Source organism: Pinus tabuliformis, chromosome J (assembly GCF_031772625.1).
Source record: "Pinus tabuliformis cultivar Carrire ecotype Pingquan chromosome J, CPIR1, whole genome shotgun sequence".
NCBI lineage: Eukaryota > Viridiplantae > Streptophyta > Pinopsida > Pinales > Pinaceae > Pinus > Pinus tabuliformis.
This window is the reverse complement of record NC_142295.1, coordinates 1,450,694,173-1,450,712,171: the sequence shown is the minus strand read 5'-3', so window position 1 is coordinate 1,450,712,171 and position 17,999 is coordinate 1,450,694,173. Positions and strand designations below refer to the sequence as shown.

The following is a 17,999-nucleotide window of genomic DNA, read 5'->3' as shown; positions in this document are numbered from 1 at the left end:
CGCACTGTCTCCATCCTCGCAATTGGCGTGAATGTCTCCGCACAATCTCTTCCATGTTGTTGCTTGTATCCTTTGACAACTAGCCCTGATTTATGCCTTTCAATCTTTCCTTCAACGTTGATCTTGGTCTTATAGACCCATTTCACTCCAATGACTTCATTTCCCTGTGGAAGGTCCACTAACTCCCATGTGTCATTCTTTTCTAGTGCTCCTATTTCTTTATCCATTGTCACTATTCATTTTTCCTTTTTGACTGCATCCTTAAAATGGATTGGGTCGTCTACATGACAAAATAATGCAAATAAGGAATTCAGACTTGTGCTACAATCAACTTCATTTTGAGTGATTAGAGACTTCCACACTTAATCATATTGTTAGAGATTTCCATATTAACACTGTGTAATGAGTGTGATCTGTCCAACGTTTCGGATGGTGACTCCATCCATCATCAGGGACCACAGAGAGTAATATGAGTTAACGAGTGTTGGAGACCTTATATAGGAAAATAATTGAATGTTGGATAACTGTCAATAATTTTGATTTAATAGAGTAATATTTGACCAGTGTTTTGAGAGCAACAATTATTTAAATGTTGGATTAACGGTCATAATTGAATTAAATGAATATTTCAAATTTGCACTGTTTTTTTGAAATTTCCAAAAAAAAATCAAGATTAGGATTTTTGAAAAAGGATTTAGAGAAATTATGAAATTAGCAAGTTTAGAAATAAGATATTTGATTAGAAATTTGTTTATTTAATTTTTAATTGAAAATGCAGATCTAGATAAGAATAAAAATTATTGAATTATAATCAAGAAAATAATAATTAGTATATATTAAAAAAATGGATATAAAAATGAATAATTAATAATGGTTAGGACTATTGAAGATTTTGAAATTTTTTGAAAATTAGCAGGACTAGAAAAATATTTAAAAGTCGTTATTTTTAATTTAAAATATTTTTTTTGAGAGTTGACAAGAGGATCTAGATAAGAATTAGGGAATTATAATCAATATATGGAACCTAATAATATGGGCACTATTATATGAAAATTCAGTCAAGAATTGTTGATTAAATATGTCCATCTAAATCAGGATTAGATCAAAGAAATTAGGATAGGTAAAGGGGGTTTGATAACATCAAAAATATTTAGTTATAAAGGGTGAACATAACATAAAAAGAGGGAAATGGCGAAGAATATATGTAATTATAGATATTAAATCAAAATTAAATAGATGGGCACAATTTTAACCAAGATGAAGGGAAGGATAACGAGGAAAAAACAAAGTTTACGGATGGGTGAGATGGACCCTCAACAAATCTTTTTCTACTTGTGTCAAAGCATTGTATGTTGTTGCCTCTGTTGGTTCTTGGAACCCATTCTCCACCAAATCCCAAATATCTTGAGAAGAAAACAAAGCCTTCATTGTAATAGCCCAATAATAATAATTTTTGCCATTAAATTGAGGTATTTGAGGATTAGTCAAGCTTGTGCTTGATACTGCCATTTTGATTTAAAAAAAAAACTCTCCCTGCTGGTAAATATGCTCCAAAAGAAATATTTTCCTTCAAAACAACCTTTAACACTTTGTTAAAAAAAACTTTTACCAATGAACTGCCCTTTGAGGACTTGACAACCTGTCATAAATACTCCTAACTACTAGGCCAACCTTAACTTTGTGCCACAAGCCCACTCCATAACTTCAAAAATTGATACTTTTACACTGGCTCTAATACCAAGTGAAAGATGAGGCAGAGAAGTCTCCTCAAGACAATGTCGTGAAGATTAATTCACAATTTGACTTGCACAACTAAGACAAAGCTAAAAATTCAAGAAAATTTACACACAGTGAGAACATGGGCAAAACAATGTGGTTGCGTGGTAAAATCTAAACGTGAAATTTCCATAAAGATATCGCAACAAAATATACTTTAGATTATGATTTCAAAATACAAGAAAATAAATTTGCTTGAGAATATGGAGGCTGCAACACCTTCACCAAGTTAAACTAGGAATTTTACAAAGATTTACTTGTCTTTGTTTCTTGCACAGTAACTCAGCAAGACACAGTAACTGGTTGTAATGGGTCTACTTCCTAAAAACATCCATGCCTTGTCCTCTTTTGCATATGTGGCTGCCTCAGAGAAGTATGGTGATGTTTTGATGCTCATAGATGTGAGGAATGACCTCCAACATCACTCTTTTTTATAAATTTTCTAAGGGCTCCAACGAACTACCCTTTGAGGACTTGACAACTTGCCATAAATCCTCCTAACTACGAGGCCAACCTTAACTTTGTGCCACAAGCCCACTCCATAACTTCAAATATTAATACTTTTACAACTCGGATTCGAGTGATTTTCGCTGCGTCCGGTTACTCTCGGAGTCCTCTATCAACTCAAATCATCACATGTAGAAATCTCCTCATGGAATTACACCCATATGCTCAGGTGCAAATCCCACAGGCTTGGATTTCATGCCCACAAGCCACACTTGTGTGCCAACTCCTCTACAACCCTCAAGCCTAGGGTTTGGAGTACCTCCCAAGCTACAAATCTCAACATGATGATGATGAGTGATACAATGACATGTCCTATTTATATGAGGCACATGAATGCCTATTAATCCTAGAAGCCTCTCCTAATCATAAAGTATTGTGCAACAAAGACCCTAGGTCACAGGCTGACCTAGGGTCAAAATGTGAGGGCCAAAAACGTTGACGTCATGCTAGGGTAATAAACCTCCCATGTGAGGGACAAAATGTTGATGTCATGATAGCATAAGCCCTTTTAGGGCTAACATTGAGAGCTAGGAGTGCCATCATGGTTGTAGAAGCTCTCTAAAATCAAGGTCTAGGGGTTGGCCCCTGGATCCGTATGAAAATCATCATGTGTCCCCCAAATATGGGTTTGGGGCACAAACTGGGTCTCCAAGTGATGAATAAGCTTGATTTTGCTCCAACGTTGAGGGCACCGAAGATGGTCTTAGCCCTCCCATGTCTCAAGGCATGAGAAAAACCTCATTTGGGCCCTGGATCAACTGTCAAACAATGTGATCATTGCTAAGCCAGCCAGGGGCACGTTGGTCCAAGTGCATCATTCAATGAATAATAAAGAAAATGCAGGAACGTTGTGGGTGTTGAAGGTTCCCATGACTATGAATGATGCCCTACAATTATCCGGAGTCCCATGTCTCTCAACGCATCACATGTGGGTGTCAATATGTTCCCCTAGAGGACTTGGACCCTAATTAAGTTGCCCAGACCTCTAGATGGAACCACCTGCCAATTACACACAATATCCAATGTTACAACTTTTGCCAACAGGTACATTAATCATTATTACATCTAAGTGAACCAAGCTTGAAATAAAAGGGCAAAATAACACTTCATATGAAGCTTTCCTTCCAAAATTGGGGCCTTGGTCACATAATAGTGTTACCTCCCTAGGTAGGAGTGGTTAATAGACTATCCTATTCAGTGTGTTCACAACCCCCAAAGGGAAGAGACATGTCCTTGGTCTACCCCTCAATTGATAGGTGCCATGTGTATAATGATGGAACGAAGGGGGGAAAGACTTCATGGCCAAGTGCCATGATCAAAGGGACCGGCTATGATGGAATACCTCATCGAAGGTGTATAAATGAGAGGAGGTAGCAATCGTGGATGCATGGAGTTACCTCAACCTTTGTTTCTCCACCCCTCTATATTGACTTTTACTTTTTCTTGATTTTTCCTTGTATTACTACTCGTAGCTCGAGGAATGAGAGCTTGCTTTGTATGATGTATAGTAGTTATTACCCCCTTTACGATGGGGCAGTTCATCGCCCATCAAGGGTTGGGACATGCAAGGGTTCCTTGTCTTCTATGAGATAGGGCAACATTGGCCCAGGAACCGGGTGATGGCCATATGATAGAGGTAGAGCTCATGCTTGGCTTTTGCCCACGTGCTAATTTGTAAGTCCCAACCATCTTTTGCATTTTGATTTTTCTTTTGTTTTTCTTATGGCCATCATATGCTCTTTCTTTTTCTTTTAGCTGCATCAACCTCCCAAGGTGCATTTCCAGGCCCTACCCAAGTATGAGGATGTGTGGATGCCAAATCCCAATGAACCAATGGTTAGTTGAACCCGAAGAAGGGAGGTGGAATAAGGGCTCATAATGTAAGATGGAAAGTGGTAAGTATGGAATAGGGAGAGATGGGGCTACGCTATCTCAATCATGGCTTCCCAAGTAGTGCCCCTTCCTAAATCCATGGGCCATTAGGGGAGGTCCCACTAGACTAGGATTGAAAATTAACCCCCCATTTAAGGTGAGGGAACAAGACTATGACCAAGACCCTTCTTTCTTCCAAGTTACCCCATAATCCATGTCAAAATGCCCAAATACAAATAAGCATAGGCACCCGATTACAAAATGAATAAAGTACCTTTTGATCAAAATCCCACCTTCCAACATATGCTCTTGACAAATGGGCGATAAAACATATGACTAATACAAGTGGCAGAGATATGAATGGCATGTCACATCGGTTACAAGGTGGTTGTCAATGGCTATTGAATGTCCTTTTCTACTAGAAAAAAGATTATTGACTGTAGACTAGAAGAGATGAATAGGAGAAAAGTTTCTCCTAGGAGCCACCCACTTTTGGTGGGTAACAGTAGGCTTTGCAGAGGCTAGGGGAGGAAGATGGGTCATGCATAATTGTGAGGCATAGACTCTCATGGAAAGATTTGCATTCATCATAAAACCAACAGTTCATGGGGCAGATACTAGCGGTATTTTAGGGTGAGGCTTGCGAGTGGAATGGGTGTAGGAGTCAATGGTTGCATCCATGAGGGTCGTAGACAGTGTCTCGTATTTAGTTATGGTTGTGTCTAATTCTCTGAAGTCATAGATGGGAGGAAGCAACGTATTGAAGCGGGTATTGTATGCGTTCGCGTAGTCTTTATCAAAAGAAAGGTGGTACTGGTGGATAAAAGGGTGGGAGGGGGGACAAGGATAGGAGAAGGGGATGTATAGAGGGAGAAGGCGAGGAGAGCGTGGTCAGCCAAAGTGAGATAGGAAACTGAGAAGTGTTGAATCTAGGGGAGGAGGTCCTAGTTGGCCACGACATAGTCAACTACACTAATTGACAACTACACTAAGGGCAGCTAGTGTGAGGGCGTCCATGTTTGTTCTACGAACCCCTATGAAGAACCATTGATGCAGGCTCTAGCTCCTAGAGGCAAAGTGCATCATCTGCTCTATCATGGATGGATACTTGCAAGTCTCTGGTGCGTATGTTAAAATCTCCTAGAAGGATGATGTCTTTGAGGGAGTAGTGGGAGATGTCTGCATAGAGGTCAAGGAAAGGGTCTCCCTCAAACTCCCTATGAAGTGTGAAGTGCAATGTGGCAAGCAGAAAGTAGTAAACTACAATGTATCTGTCTCATAGTAGGGGGCTACTCTGATGGATCTGGACCCACAAAAATCTAGCGTGCTCATCTAAAGAAAACCAAAGTGACCTAACACTGGAGGGAGTCTCGTATAAGTCATGCCACACCCCTTGAGCCTCTGGCACTATCGGACCTTGTCTCTTGTTGGCAAAACCATGCCCAGTGGTACCCATGAATCAGGGATGGGCTCCACATAGGACTCACATGTGTCTCTGTAAGGAAAAGGAGGTCATGGTATCCAATTGTGTCATGAAACGTGCCTGGGGAAGACCAAAGTAAACCATTACAGTTCCAGTAGCTGTTGATTTTGGGTAGCATCGAATGTGCTCTAGCCTTGAAATTTGGTGGAGAGGCTAAGGCACATGAGATCTCCAAGACCCAGGAACCTTTTGGAGAAATTCCACCCGGATGAGGAGTTATTAAAATAATTAATATTTTTAATGGGTTCCTAAGTCTAAACTCAGGAAAATAAAAATATGAATGGGTTTTAATAAAGATAAGGGTAAGAAGCTTCCAAGAGACAAGGATCAATTCTGCGTTAATCTTAGCCATTGATTAGAGACTTAATCTCGGTCGTTGATTCATCAACAGGAAAAGAATAAGAGAAGACTTGAGGATGATTTGGAGACACACCAGCAGATACTTAGTATCCCAAGGAAAATCGATTCTCAAAGAGAAGAAGATCGATTTCAGAGGGAGAGTTGCAGGGTGGAGGAAGAGAAGGGCATCAGCAGCAGTTAGTGACTGCGGAGGAGGTGACGCAGGGGAATTGAGGGACAACGCAGAGGGAGACGCAATCCAGGGGAGACGCAGCCCTCACGCAGGGTGACGCAGAGGGATGCAGAACCACGCAGAGTGACGCAGGAGTGGGAGAAGGGTCTCCAGGGTGTCAAAAAGTTTCCAGGGGAAAGTCTCAGGTGCTTTCTCTCAGTTTCTCTGTAAAATCATTCATTGTAAAGCAATTGTTGCTGAAGATTAATAAAACCCTCATCTGTTGCATCGCTTTTCCCACATTGAGTTTTTTTGGGGACAATTGTCCAAAAACAACTGTGTTGGTGTGATTGGTTCTCGTGCATGTATATATTTTCTCTGTGTAATTATGTGATAACTGCAGTAGAATTTATTTTAATGTTTACTGAAGGGATTTCGTAAATAACTTATTGTGAAGAATAAGTAGGTGAAATAAATAAGTTGTTGCAGTAGAATTTCGGGTTAGAAATTTTCACAGTGGCCAATGGAGATGATGAACCTACGCCCTCTAACATTTCCTCCATCTGAAGAGGATTGTCATTTGACCCACGGTTGAGAATATCCCCGAGGAGCTGAATCTCGAATGATGGCTTTGAGATCACGGTTAACCACCCATTTCCCTTCTTGTCGTGTAGTTACAGCCCAATGTCTAGATAACTTGAGTTATGCATGTTGGGATTCGTGAGGTCAAGATCAAGAAAGATTTTCTATGAGGGTGGGAGGGAGGTAAGTGTTCTCTTGGCCCAAAGAGTTCTCATACAGTCCTAGAAGGTCCGGAAACGAATGAAAAGTGTGGATTTCAACCCCAACCATGAACACTCAAGAGTTATGTCCTTTACGCCCAGCGTGTCATAAAGGAAAGAAGTACCCATCTACAGGGGGTCTAGTGGAGTCACCTGAGGGGGCAACCCATGTACTCTCAGATTAAGCTCTCAGGTAGGATGTAGGTGCTCCTCGTTCAATTTTTCTTGTACAACCCTTCAACCACTGTAAGCGAGGGGGTTCTTCCATGGTTTCCCTTTTACGACCAACTTCCACCCAAGAGTTAAGTGTTTGTTACTATGTTTCCGCCTCCTATTTAAAATGTTCCTATTGTGAGCATATTTCATTTTGTAGGTTCTTGATGCAAGAAAGCTTTGTTTGTAATGTGGGATAGTCTATCAATGGATTTTGTAAATGGATATTCTTTTTTTGTTTCATCAGTTATTTAAGGTCTACCACCTCGGGCCTGTTACCCACCACCTGTGGGTAGTGTATATACGAGAAAAAATTTCTCCTAGATGGTCCTCAGTCGGGGCAAGGGCTAACCAGCCATATATTGAGTCATAAATGCCCTTGCCATCTATGTATGTGGTGCATGTCAGTGGGATGGCATACATAACTCCGGCGGGCGACCTCGCGTTTCCGGTGACATACGCGGGACCCACCAACGAGGGCCCGCCCGCCCCGTCTCGTTTTTGACTCCGGCGGCCAGCATGTGTTTCCGGTGGAGTATGCGGAGGAGTAGTCGGAGAATGTGTTTCAGGCCGCGTGGGGATGAGCATTGAAGCAGATAATTAATTACGTACATTTCTCCGCAGTCCGTCGTTTTACTCGCTGCTCCCAACCCCAATCATGAAGCTGCGCGATTCACCGATTTGAATTTGAATTGATTTATCGCGCCAATTTCATTTTCATTTGCAGTCAATATCCGAGGATTGAATCGTGGAGTTTGGGTTGTTTTGTTACAGTGTTGTGGAATCGAGTTTGTTTGAGGTTAAGGAATGGGATGCAATGGACAAAACCTTTATGGGGCACCAGGGCTCTTCTTCCTCAATCACTTTGGATGGGTATGAAGGGTAATTCCCCATGGATATTTCTACGCGGTTATGGATTGCTTCTGCGAGAAGACATGGAGCCACACTCCGCAGTACAAGATCGGATACTGCCAGCAGTGTCCAGAGAAGGTGTCATGGCCCGTGGAATTAGGGCAACGGCCCTCTCCATACTTCAACGCTGGAATGTTTGTTTTTGAGCCGAGTCAGCTGACATTCGACTGCCTTTTGGAAACTCTGATGGCTACTGTACCAACGCCCTTCGCAGAACAGGTCTGGATCTGTTCTCATTTCAGTGACGATCATGCACATTTTTGTTTGGTTTACCAGATCTAATTTTGACTAAATTGTGGTATATGTTTTGTAGGATTTCTTGAATATGTATTTTGAGAAGATATACAAGCCCATTCCTCTGGTGTACAATCTGGTTCTAGCCATGATGTGGCGGCATCCCGAGAACGTGGAGTTGGACACTGTCAAAGTTGTTCACTACTGTGCTGCTGTAAGCTTTCTTTTCACTGCAAATTTGGGTTCGATAGAAACAATATGATTTATATATGAAAGACGAGATAGGTGTTCTGAGCGTACAGGGTTATATTAATGGATGAATGTGGATGTGCAGGGATCGAAGCCGTGGAGGTACAGTGGGGAGGAGGAAAATATGGAGAGGGAAGATATAAAGACGCTGGTGCAGAAATGGTGGGACATATACAATGACCCCTCGTTGGATCACTCGGGATCATGCGACATAATTCCAGATCCAATTTCAGAGTTGGATGGAAAATCAAATGATCTGCAACGAGTGGCTGCTAATTCATTCTTTGCTGCTGCGACGGCAACAAATCCCAACTTAATGCCTGAACCGCCTGCAGCTTAAGAGATTTCAAATTTGTAGAAGTCGCCTGTAGCATAAGATATTTATATATGTATATTTTAATCCACCGGCATAGACGGGGACAATTTGTATATCATACAGAAGATCATACTGTATGTCCTCAAAGATGAGGATATTGCTGTTGCGCTTACAGTTATTGGTTGTAAATTAATCGAATTTATTTAATATTTGTAAATATACAAATTGACATTTGTATGACTGGACGTACATGGTTACTCTTTCATTTTCTGTAATTCAAAAAATATTTAATTTTCATTTAATTATGCATCGATATGAAAATATTTACACGCATGCAATGTGACGTAATTATGAATTATTATAAAATTTAGTAAACCCTGATGGCTAGTAAAAGCCAAACTTCACTGGTATCTTTCATCATTAGTCATCAACAATGTTATATAGTTTTTTTGGGTAGGAAAAAGGTGTAATTATATTTATATATATATATATATATATATATGCATTTAAATATGATGATTTATTAGGATTCTAGAAAGAGGGGTTATATAGTCATCGTTTTCCAAAATAACTATAATAAAATTAAATATAAATATCAAAACAATGTTGGTACGTGTAATTGTTATATGAGATAAGTATGAATAAATGGAGATATACTAAAAAGTCTTACAAAATGTTGTTGAAGTATGTGAACTTAAAGAAAATTGTTATATTTAATCAGTTTTATTAATGAATGGTTTATGATAAAATTGATAGAGCTGATCATTTTGTTGTTGTTTTTTGATCTATGAGGTCCCAAAATCCAATCATATTTTTTTTTTAGAAAGACTATCTACTCTATTCTCAATTGTAAACATAAACAACAATTTTGAGGATAAGAGTTGTGCATAGTTTGTTGGAACTTGCTCCCAAACCCATTTTTAGAGAAAATAAATGAGTTTCCAAAATATGGAATACAAATCCTCCCCCACATCCAAAAGTGTCTCCTTGCGAAGTCCCATCAAAGAATTCCCAAGGATGAGATCTATCAACGACTGTTGGATTTAGGATTCTATTGTTATTATCTCTTTGGTCCTTCAAGAGAAGGTCATAAACAACTAAAATTTGTGTCGCAAAAACTTCAATGGGAAAGATGTCATCTTCAAAGATAGCTCTATTTCTTGCAAGCCAAACTCCCCAAACTATTAAAAGAGGCAATACTTGATACAATTTGTTCTCCCTCAATGAGTCCACTGAATACATACCTCCATTAACTCTTCACCTAACCAAATACCTGCAAATATGAACTTTTTCATAACATATTTCCAAACACCTTTAAAATAAGGACACAGTAAGAATAAATGATTGAGAGATTCTTGAATCATCAACTTTGCATAGGACACATTTGTTTGGGCCTTGAAAACATCTCCTTGTTAAATTCTCCCAAGTTGGGAACTTTAATTTTCCATAAAAGTTCCCACCAGTCCTCATGAACATCCTACAATCTATCAGATATAAGAAAAGCATATCCAAATTTTAGCGTATAAACCCCTTAGGAATCATGGGACCAAACCAACTCATCCTCCTCTTGAGCTAATATGAGATGTGTTGCAGGTAAACTGCCAATGTATCTAATCTAGAAATGATGAAGATGCATGGGTATGCCTAAATGATCTTTCAAAACCCAACCTCGATTCCATAGATTTGTTTGTGCTAGATCTACAATTTGACTCAAGTAAGCGAGGTCATTACCATGTAGATATTCAATCAAATGTTCAAGAAGTCTGTGATCAATATGAATTCCAATCCAAGGATTGATCAACCTTTAAATGTGATCCATCACCCACTTTCCAAGCTAGGCTTGAATCAATCAATAAAAATTACGAGAGAACAACTTTCCAAATGATAAAAACATTGCTTTTCAATTTATTGGGTAAGCAAATCTAGTCCTCTCACTGCATAGGGTGTATATATTAGATATACACCACTTTCGTCCAATGAGAGTGAGTTTTTAGTAATTTCCAACCAACTTTAGTTGCTAAAGCTTTTGAAAAAAAATGTAAGTCCTTTAAACCCTAACCTCCAAAATCTTTAGGAGCAACTATTATTATCTGGATTACCCATGGAAGAATAGATTGATCTGATAAACCTGACCATAAAAGATTACAACGTTTTTTTTATCTTGTTTAATATGCCTTTTGGAATCTAGGAAAGCCACATCCAAGAAACTAATATTGCCTCAAGGACTGATTTAATAAGAAAAATTCTTCCAGCTCTAGAAAGCCATCTTAAGCTCCAATTTTTAAGCCTTTTTTCAATTTTTTCTATTAACCAAAATCCTTCTGCAAATTTATATGAGTTAGGTTTTAACTTAAATCCAAAATATTTCAATCCCACAACAATCTCATTTGTGACAAAGGGAAACATACCTTGATAAAAATCCATATCTTCAACATTCAACCCACAAATAGATAAAGTAGATTTTGTTATGTTAATCTTAATACCTTTAACAACTTCAAAAGAGCAAGTGCATATTTGATGGTTGTAGAATATCTTCTTGTAACATCACAAAAGATGAGAATGTTATCTACAAATAGTAAATTTGAAGTGAGAAGCCCAAAAAATACACATAATTGTTGGAAATAATACTGAGAGGGGGGGGTGAATCAGTATTATTAATTTCTTTTCAATAAATTATCCAGATTTATGCTTTAAATTATTCTTCCAAAATTGATAATTAACTTGTATGTCAGTGCCATAAAATGATGAACAAGAACAGTTAAAAACAGATTGTCACACAACGGAACACCTGATATAAGGTGGAAACCCAATGTGGGTGAAAACCACCTGCTGCAATATGTCTCTGTCTTCTTTCAAATAGAATTTCTTTTACAATGAATTTTTACTGGTGCAGTCCTTTACCAGTACGCAGGCTGCAACCTGCAGAGGGCTACAACCCTCTCTCATTTTCCAGTCTCTCCTGGAAGGAGCTACAACCCCCTACTTCGTTCAAGGACCACGTTTCATTAATTTTCAGACTGGATCCAAGAAGATCAAATGGTCATCAAGTATAAACAAATCTTCAGAATTACCCAGGCATTAGATCAATATATATTTTCTTTATACAACATATCTTTCAAAATCACCCAAGCGCCAACCCAAGCACTATATCAAAATATAAATAAATGCTCGATCTGGTCACCCATTAAAACAGAGGTTGTTTATGCCGAAATCAGAACACAATGCAGAAGATATACATATAACAGTGCACCCGGAGGCTAGGCACAAGACAAACCCAATATGCGCACCCAGAACCTGAACTGCAATACACCTGAAGCAATGCGATTTCTCTCGAAGAAATGTCTGAACTTCAAGCCTGCGATCCTTTGCTCTGTTCTACGCGCATTCTCCTTGATCAGTAATTGCTCCTTAACCGATCACAAGAATGCCAATCAATTCTCCCTTAAGATCTTCAATTCATAATCAATGCGTTGCCAAAGGATCTCTTTTCTTCTTATATAGTCATGATTTTGATAAAACCATGAGTCGAACCCAGAGGATCCGAAATCCTGTGGCGCAACTGTTTTGACCGATCTCTTAAGAAAAAGGGTTAAGCGGGAAAACGATGAAAACGGTCCAAACAAAAAAAGGCGGACTTTAAACTGAATGAACCCATAATAATACTATATCGGGTCCGCTTCTCATCGCTACCAGCGCATGCCCATATCATGGCCTATTCCCGACGTCCGATCCGATGGATCGGATGCGACATGCCCATTAACCAGCCTTTATATATATATCGGGTCCACTGTTTTCATCGCTATCGGAAATTTGAAGTGGAAGGCTTTTATAAACTGTGCGATCACCGCGGATGCGATGTTATTATAAAATCCCTTTAAAGCTTCCATCGGGTCCGCCACCTCTTATCGCAATCGGAGGATTGGGGTGGACGACCCTATATACATTGCGACATTCTGCGAATGCGATATTATTATAAACCACATTTGAAATGCCATCGGGTCCATATGTTATCGCAATGGATTACCACGAATGCGATGTTAATATATGTTGCCTTTAATGCTTCCATCGGGTCCGCCACCTCTTATCGCAATCGGAGGATTGGGGTGGGCAACCCTTTATGCATTGCGATATACTGCGGATGCAATATTATTATAAACCAAAAGCGATATGCCGTCGGGTCCAATGCATACATGCTATTGATTATTATGTAATACATACATACATATATATATATATATATATATATATATATATATATATATATATATATATATATATATATATATATATATCTATATATATATATGGGTTTTAAGTGCCCAAACACCTCCCGATAGTATTAATGAATGCATATATGGGATTTGATCGCCCGAACAACTCCCGATAGAGTTAAACCATGCATCCAAGGGTTATATAGGCCCGATTCCTCCCAATAACTGCTTCTTTGGCATATATAAGTGAGATGTTCGTCTATGAGAGGGTTGCCATCAAGTACAACGCATGCATCACAATGCCAACAATAATCCTTTCAAAGAACCACTTCTTTTAGCCTCCCAAGAATTTGACTTAATCCTTTAGTGACCAATAAAAATAGAAGAGGTGATAATTGACATCAAACTTGCCGAAAGACCTCTTTGAGCATGAAAGAAAGGTGAGGTTGATCATGGGTTGATCAATTTATCAGAACAATGAAGGAAATAAAGGTTATGTAGCTCATAATCCAGTTTACAATTGGAATACTAAACCCCAGATGTGTAAGTAAGAGACAAATATAGATCCAACTTACTCGATCATATACTTTTGAAAGGTAAATCTTTAGAATTGCACCTTTGATATTCCTTAATTTTAGACTATGTAGTCCTTCCTCGGCTACTCCAATAGCTTCATGGATCTGACACCCTTCAAGGAAGCTAAACTACTCTTTTGATATCGCTTTAGATAAGATTGGCTTTAAATGATGGGCAATGACCTTATATACACAATCACATAGAGATATGTGTTGAAACTCGTCAAAAGTAGTAGGGTTGTCTACTTTTGGAATTTAAGCGATAAAAGTACTATTAAATGAATATAGAACCAACCCTGTAGTTCATAATTTTTCCACAACACAAAGAATATCATCTCCAATTAGTTCATAAAAAGCAATGAAAATTTTCACTCACCACTTGTCAAGACCAAGACTCTTGTCCTTTTGAAAAATTGAGAACACCTCTTTTAATTCTTCAGATGTCATTTCCTCCATTATAGGCGCATTCTTTACATTATTTGAAAAACTAGGAAAAAAGAAGGCAATCACACAACTTCTGTTATCATTGCTTATCGAGGTTATTTAAACAAGGATTCAAAATGAGACTTTCCCATATTTGCAAGATCTTCAAACAAAGAGGCTCTATTACCTTCTAGGTCATGCAGTTCCCATATAGTATTTGTAGATTTCTTGCCTTTTGCAACATTATGATTTTTTTTTGTATTGTCATCTCTTGCCATAAGCCAAACAATACTACTCTTAAGTCTCCAAGTAGCTTCTTGTTCATGCAATTTTTTTTTTTTTCTAGATTCCAGCTGAACAAGTCTATCCTTTGTATTCTCCGTGAGATAACCCTCAGAAGCTTCATCAATGATAAGGATGAGACTATCTTCTATTGCTCTTAATTCTTCAATGTACCTTTGACAGGACATCATTGCATGGTCAATCCATATTGCTTCTATAAATCAATTTAGCAACTTCAAAATAGATTCTGACTGAGAAGGACAGTGCCACAAAATTTGGCAAGATGGGAATTTGGAAATTCATTATAGAGTATAACAAATGATTGTGCGAGTTTGATATTTTTTTACAATCAATTAGGAATATGTGGTGAGGACTTCATTTTTTTTCTTAAATTAATTAAATTTAATATAACAAGGGTATTGTTTTTTATGTGAAAATATATGTAAAGTTGGAGATAATCGTAATTGGTATAAAATATAGTTATATGTTTTTTTTTTTTAAAGATATTCTTTGGATTATGAGAACATAACATTTAAGTGTAACAAATGATATTTTTTAGGATATTTATAATTTGCTTGATGCTATGTTTTAGATATTTTTTTATTAGGAAAAAAAGAAACCAAATCAAAATCAAAGAGATAATTTTGTCTAAATGAATTGAATTTAGATATTAGCTTTAGTCAAAATGAGGTAAATTATTGGGGAATCCACTTCTTTCTTGAGTGATAAAGTTGAAGATATATATAGAGGACTTTCCTCCTCAAGGGGGTTGTAGCTATTGCTCCATTAGTGGAACAAAAATGCATCATGAAACTATTACATCTTATTTAAATACGAAAATGGATCTTTTTAAGGACTTTGATCGCTCGCCTTCTAAGAGGGCTTCCCTCTGTGGATCAATATCTTATTACATTCATCCATAAAGGATCATTTAAAATTGTGAAAATAAAGTCAATGAATTGTAAGTATTGGGAAGGGGGTGTAGGGTATTGGGTTTGGGGGGTGTTGGGGGGGGGGGAGAGAGGCGGGGTGGTTATTGGTATTGGCAGAATAAAAGAGCATCTCTAGTAAAAATAAGGGGTATTTTTACTTGGAGCGATTCATATTGTGGAGCAATACCTTATTAAAGGGACATTTAAAATTGCGAAAAATAAAGTCAACATAATGGTATTGGGGGGTGATGTAGGGTATCAAGGGGTGTATAGATATTAGAGGTTGATGTAGGGTATCGAGGGGTGTATAGATATTGGAGGGTGATGTAGAGAATTAAGGGGTCTATAGGTATTGGGGAGTGATATAGGGCATCGATGGGTGTATATGTTTGGGGGTATAAAAGGGGTTATATAGTAAAATGTAGCATCCAAAGCATAACCACCTCCAAGCATAATGTAGCATCCCCATTTAATGCTCTGCATGCAAAGCATTAAACCCATAGCTATGGGTATGATGTTTTAGTGTTCCATCAAACCCATAGCCAGGAATTCTCATAATTTTTTCTTCCCATAAGAAATGAATCACTGTGTTCAAATAATTATTGGGTTCCATCATATTGGCATTCATCAGATCTATGCTTCCACCATCTGACATAAACTTAATTCATTCAATAGTGTACCAAATCGATACTTAACATTCTTCCATAACTTAGATTGCATATCTAGCCACACCTATGAGGTGACCAACCAACTGATCGTCTACTAGATGTTTTTCATGTCGATGCTTTAAATTTGACGCATTAACACATCAGCAAAGCGGGAGGGGAGGTTTTGCCATTGTGCACCTGTTACAAGGGAGAAAATTTAAGACTTTAAAATTTATAACAAAAGTTGATTAATAAGGCCAAAAAACTTGTGTTTTCTACCATGAATATCATTTAGACTCTAGCATATTTATTGGGGCTATTATGTCAATGATTTGACAAGCTTAAATTGACATAATTAAATAATCCAATATAGAAGATGAGGGTGGAGCCATGGAATGAACATCATTCTGCCTTTGCTTAGCCAAATCACTAATGACTCATCTAAGATCAACGATTTCTGATTCAAGAGAAGAATTATATGGTTTTTCGTGTTTCAATTTGTCGAGCCAAGGAATATGAGTCGTGAATCATATTGATATTGCATTGATGAAAATAGACTTATATAACATACAAGAGTGACCCTTTATTTCATCTTCCAAGTTCGATTCCTTTTATAACTACTCATATTTCCTTTTATTTACATATTTACAAGTTATCTAACCAATCCCAAAGGATTAGGTGTATAACATTCCCCCCCCCCCCCCAATTTGAAGGGGTGTTTGTGAGTCGACATGATTTTATATCAATTTAGTGTTTGTAAACTTTGAAGCACACTAAAGTATGTAATATGAGTTAAGTTAGATTATTTGTCACTTCTAAATCAAAACTAACAACTCAATTCAAGAATCATGAAACAAAACTCTTAACATATTCACACAAGCTTGTAATGAAATCACTCTTACTTGATTTAAGAATACTTCAAACTAGGCATATACTATGATCTCTCACACAAATCCAACTTCTCTATGCAATCATCTCAAAAATTCCAAGTTTTCACTCAAATGATGGGAAAATGATCAAAGGGGTTTTCAATCAAAAAGGATAACTAATGCACTAGGGCCTTCCTTCTTGGTGGAGGCAAGTGGACATTCTGACAATCTTTTACTCAACTTAGTTAATATAGAGCCAATACTAGTTATAGGGATGAGAATGCACTACAACCTTCCTCATCTATGAGAGTGAAGATGAGTGGTTGCTCATAGTCTTCTACTCATCTCTTTAACTAGCATGTACTTGAATCATCATTCTATTCTAGAAGAGAAGTAAATGAAAGCAAAGAACTATGGTGTTTGAAAGGTTTAAGGTAAAAAGACAATTTTCAAGAGGTTGGGGCCTTCTTCTCTTAGAAAATTGGTGAATGACAACTCACTGCCTTGATTACTTTTATCAATTAGGCTAATTTTCAAACAACAGCTCGCATATAATAATAAAAAATAAAAAATGATACTGAAATCTATGGCTATGCAAAAATATAAATTCATTGATGCACTGGAATTATCACGTAGCTCTTCAAACGTAACTATGATATCTATGAGAATCAAGCCAAATATAACAAGCCAATGAAGCCAATATATATTTAACATAATGAAACCTTACTCATCAAAAAATGCTAATAAAATCTAAGCATGTTCAATCAATATATAATATGATAACTAATTTCTAATTAAAATTTAAATACCTAATATGGTTCCTCTCTTTTCGACCTCATCAAAATGAATACTTTCAAGTGTTTTGGTGAGCCATTTTGGGGGACCTTTTTGAGATGGTCTAGGTTTCTTCAGTGATCGCTATGGGGTTGCATCAATATTGAACCTTCCAATCTTCTCAATCACATCACTTAAAAGAGTCCTCTTGATCAATTACATTTATTAGATTAAATTTAAATTAGATATTTAAATTTTAATTAAAATTTCCTTATAAAGTAACTTATAATTAAAAATTCCTTATAACATCACTTATAAACGTATAGTTCATTTTTACTAAAACTATTTACTAATACAAAATTAATCAATTATTATTTAAAATTTTTGAAAAATTAAAATAAAATAAATACAAATGTTTATCTACAATTTAA

General features: G+C 37.4%; 1 protein-coding gene and 1 pseudogene across 1 annotated transcript in view; one reads left to right on the top strand and one right to left on the bottom strand.

Annotated features, from left to right (window-relative positions):
- LOC149232834 (mitochondrial carrier protein MTM1-like) overlaps positions 1–17,999 on the bottom strand; it is a 222,277-nt gene that overhangs the window by 113,212 nt on the left and 91,066 nt on the right. The window lies entirely within an intron of this gene.
- On the top strand, positions 8,333–8,879 carry LOC149232836 (galactinol synthase 4 pseudogene; annotated as a pseudogene).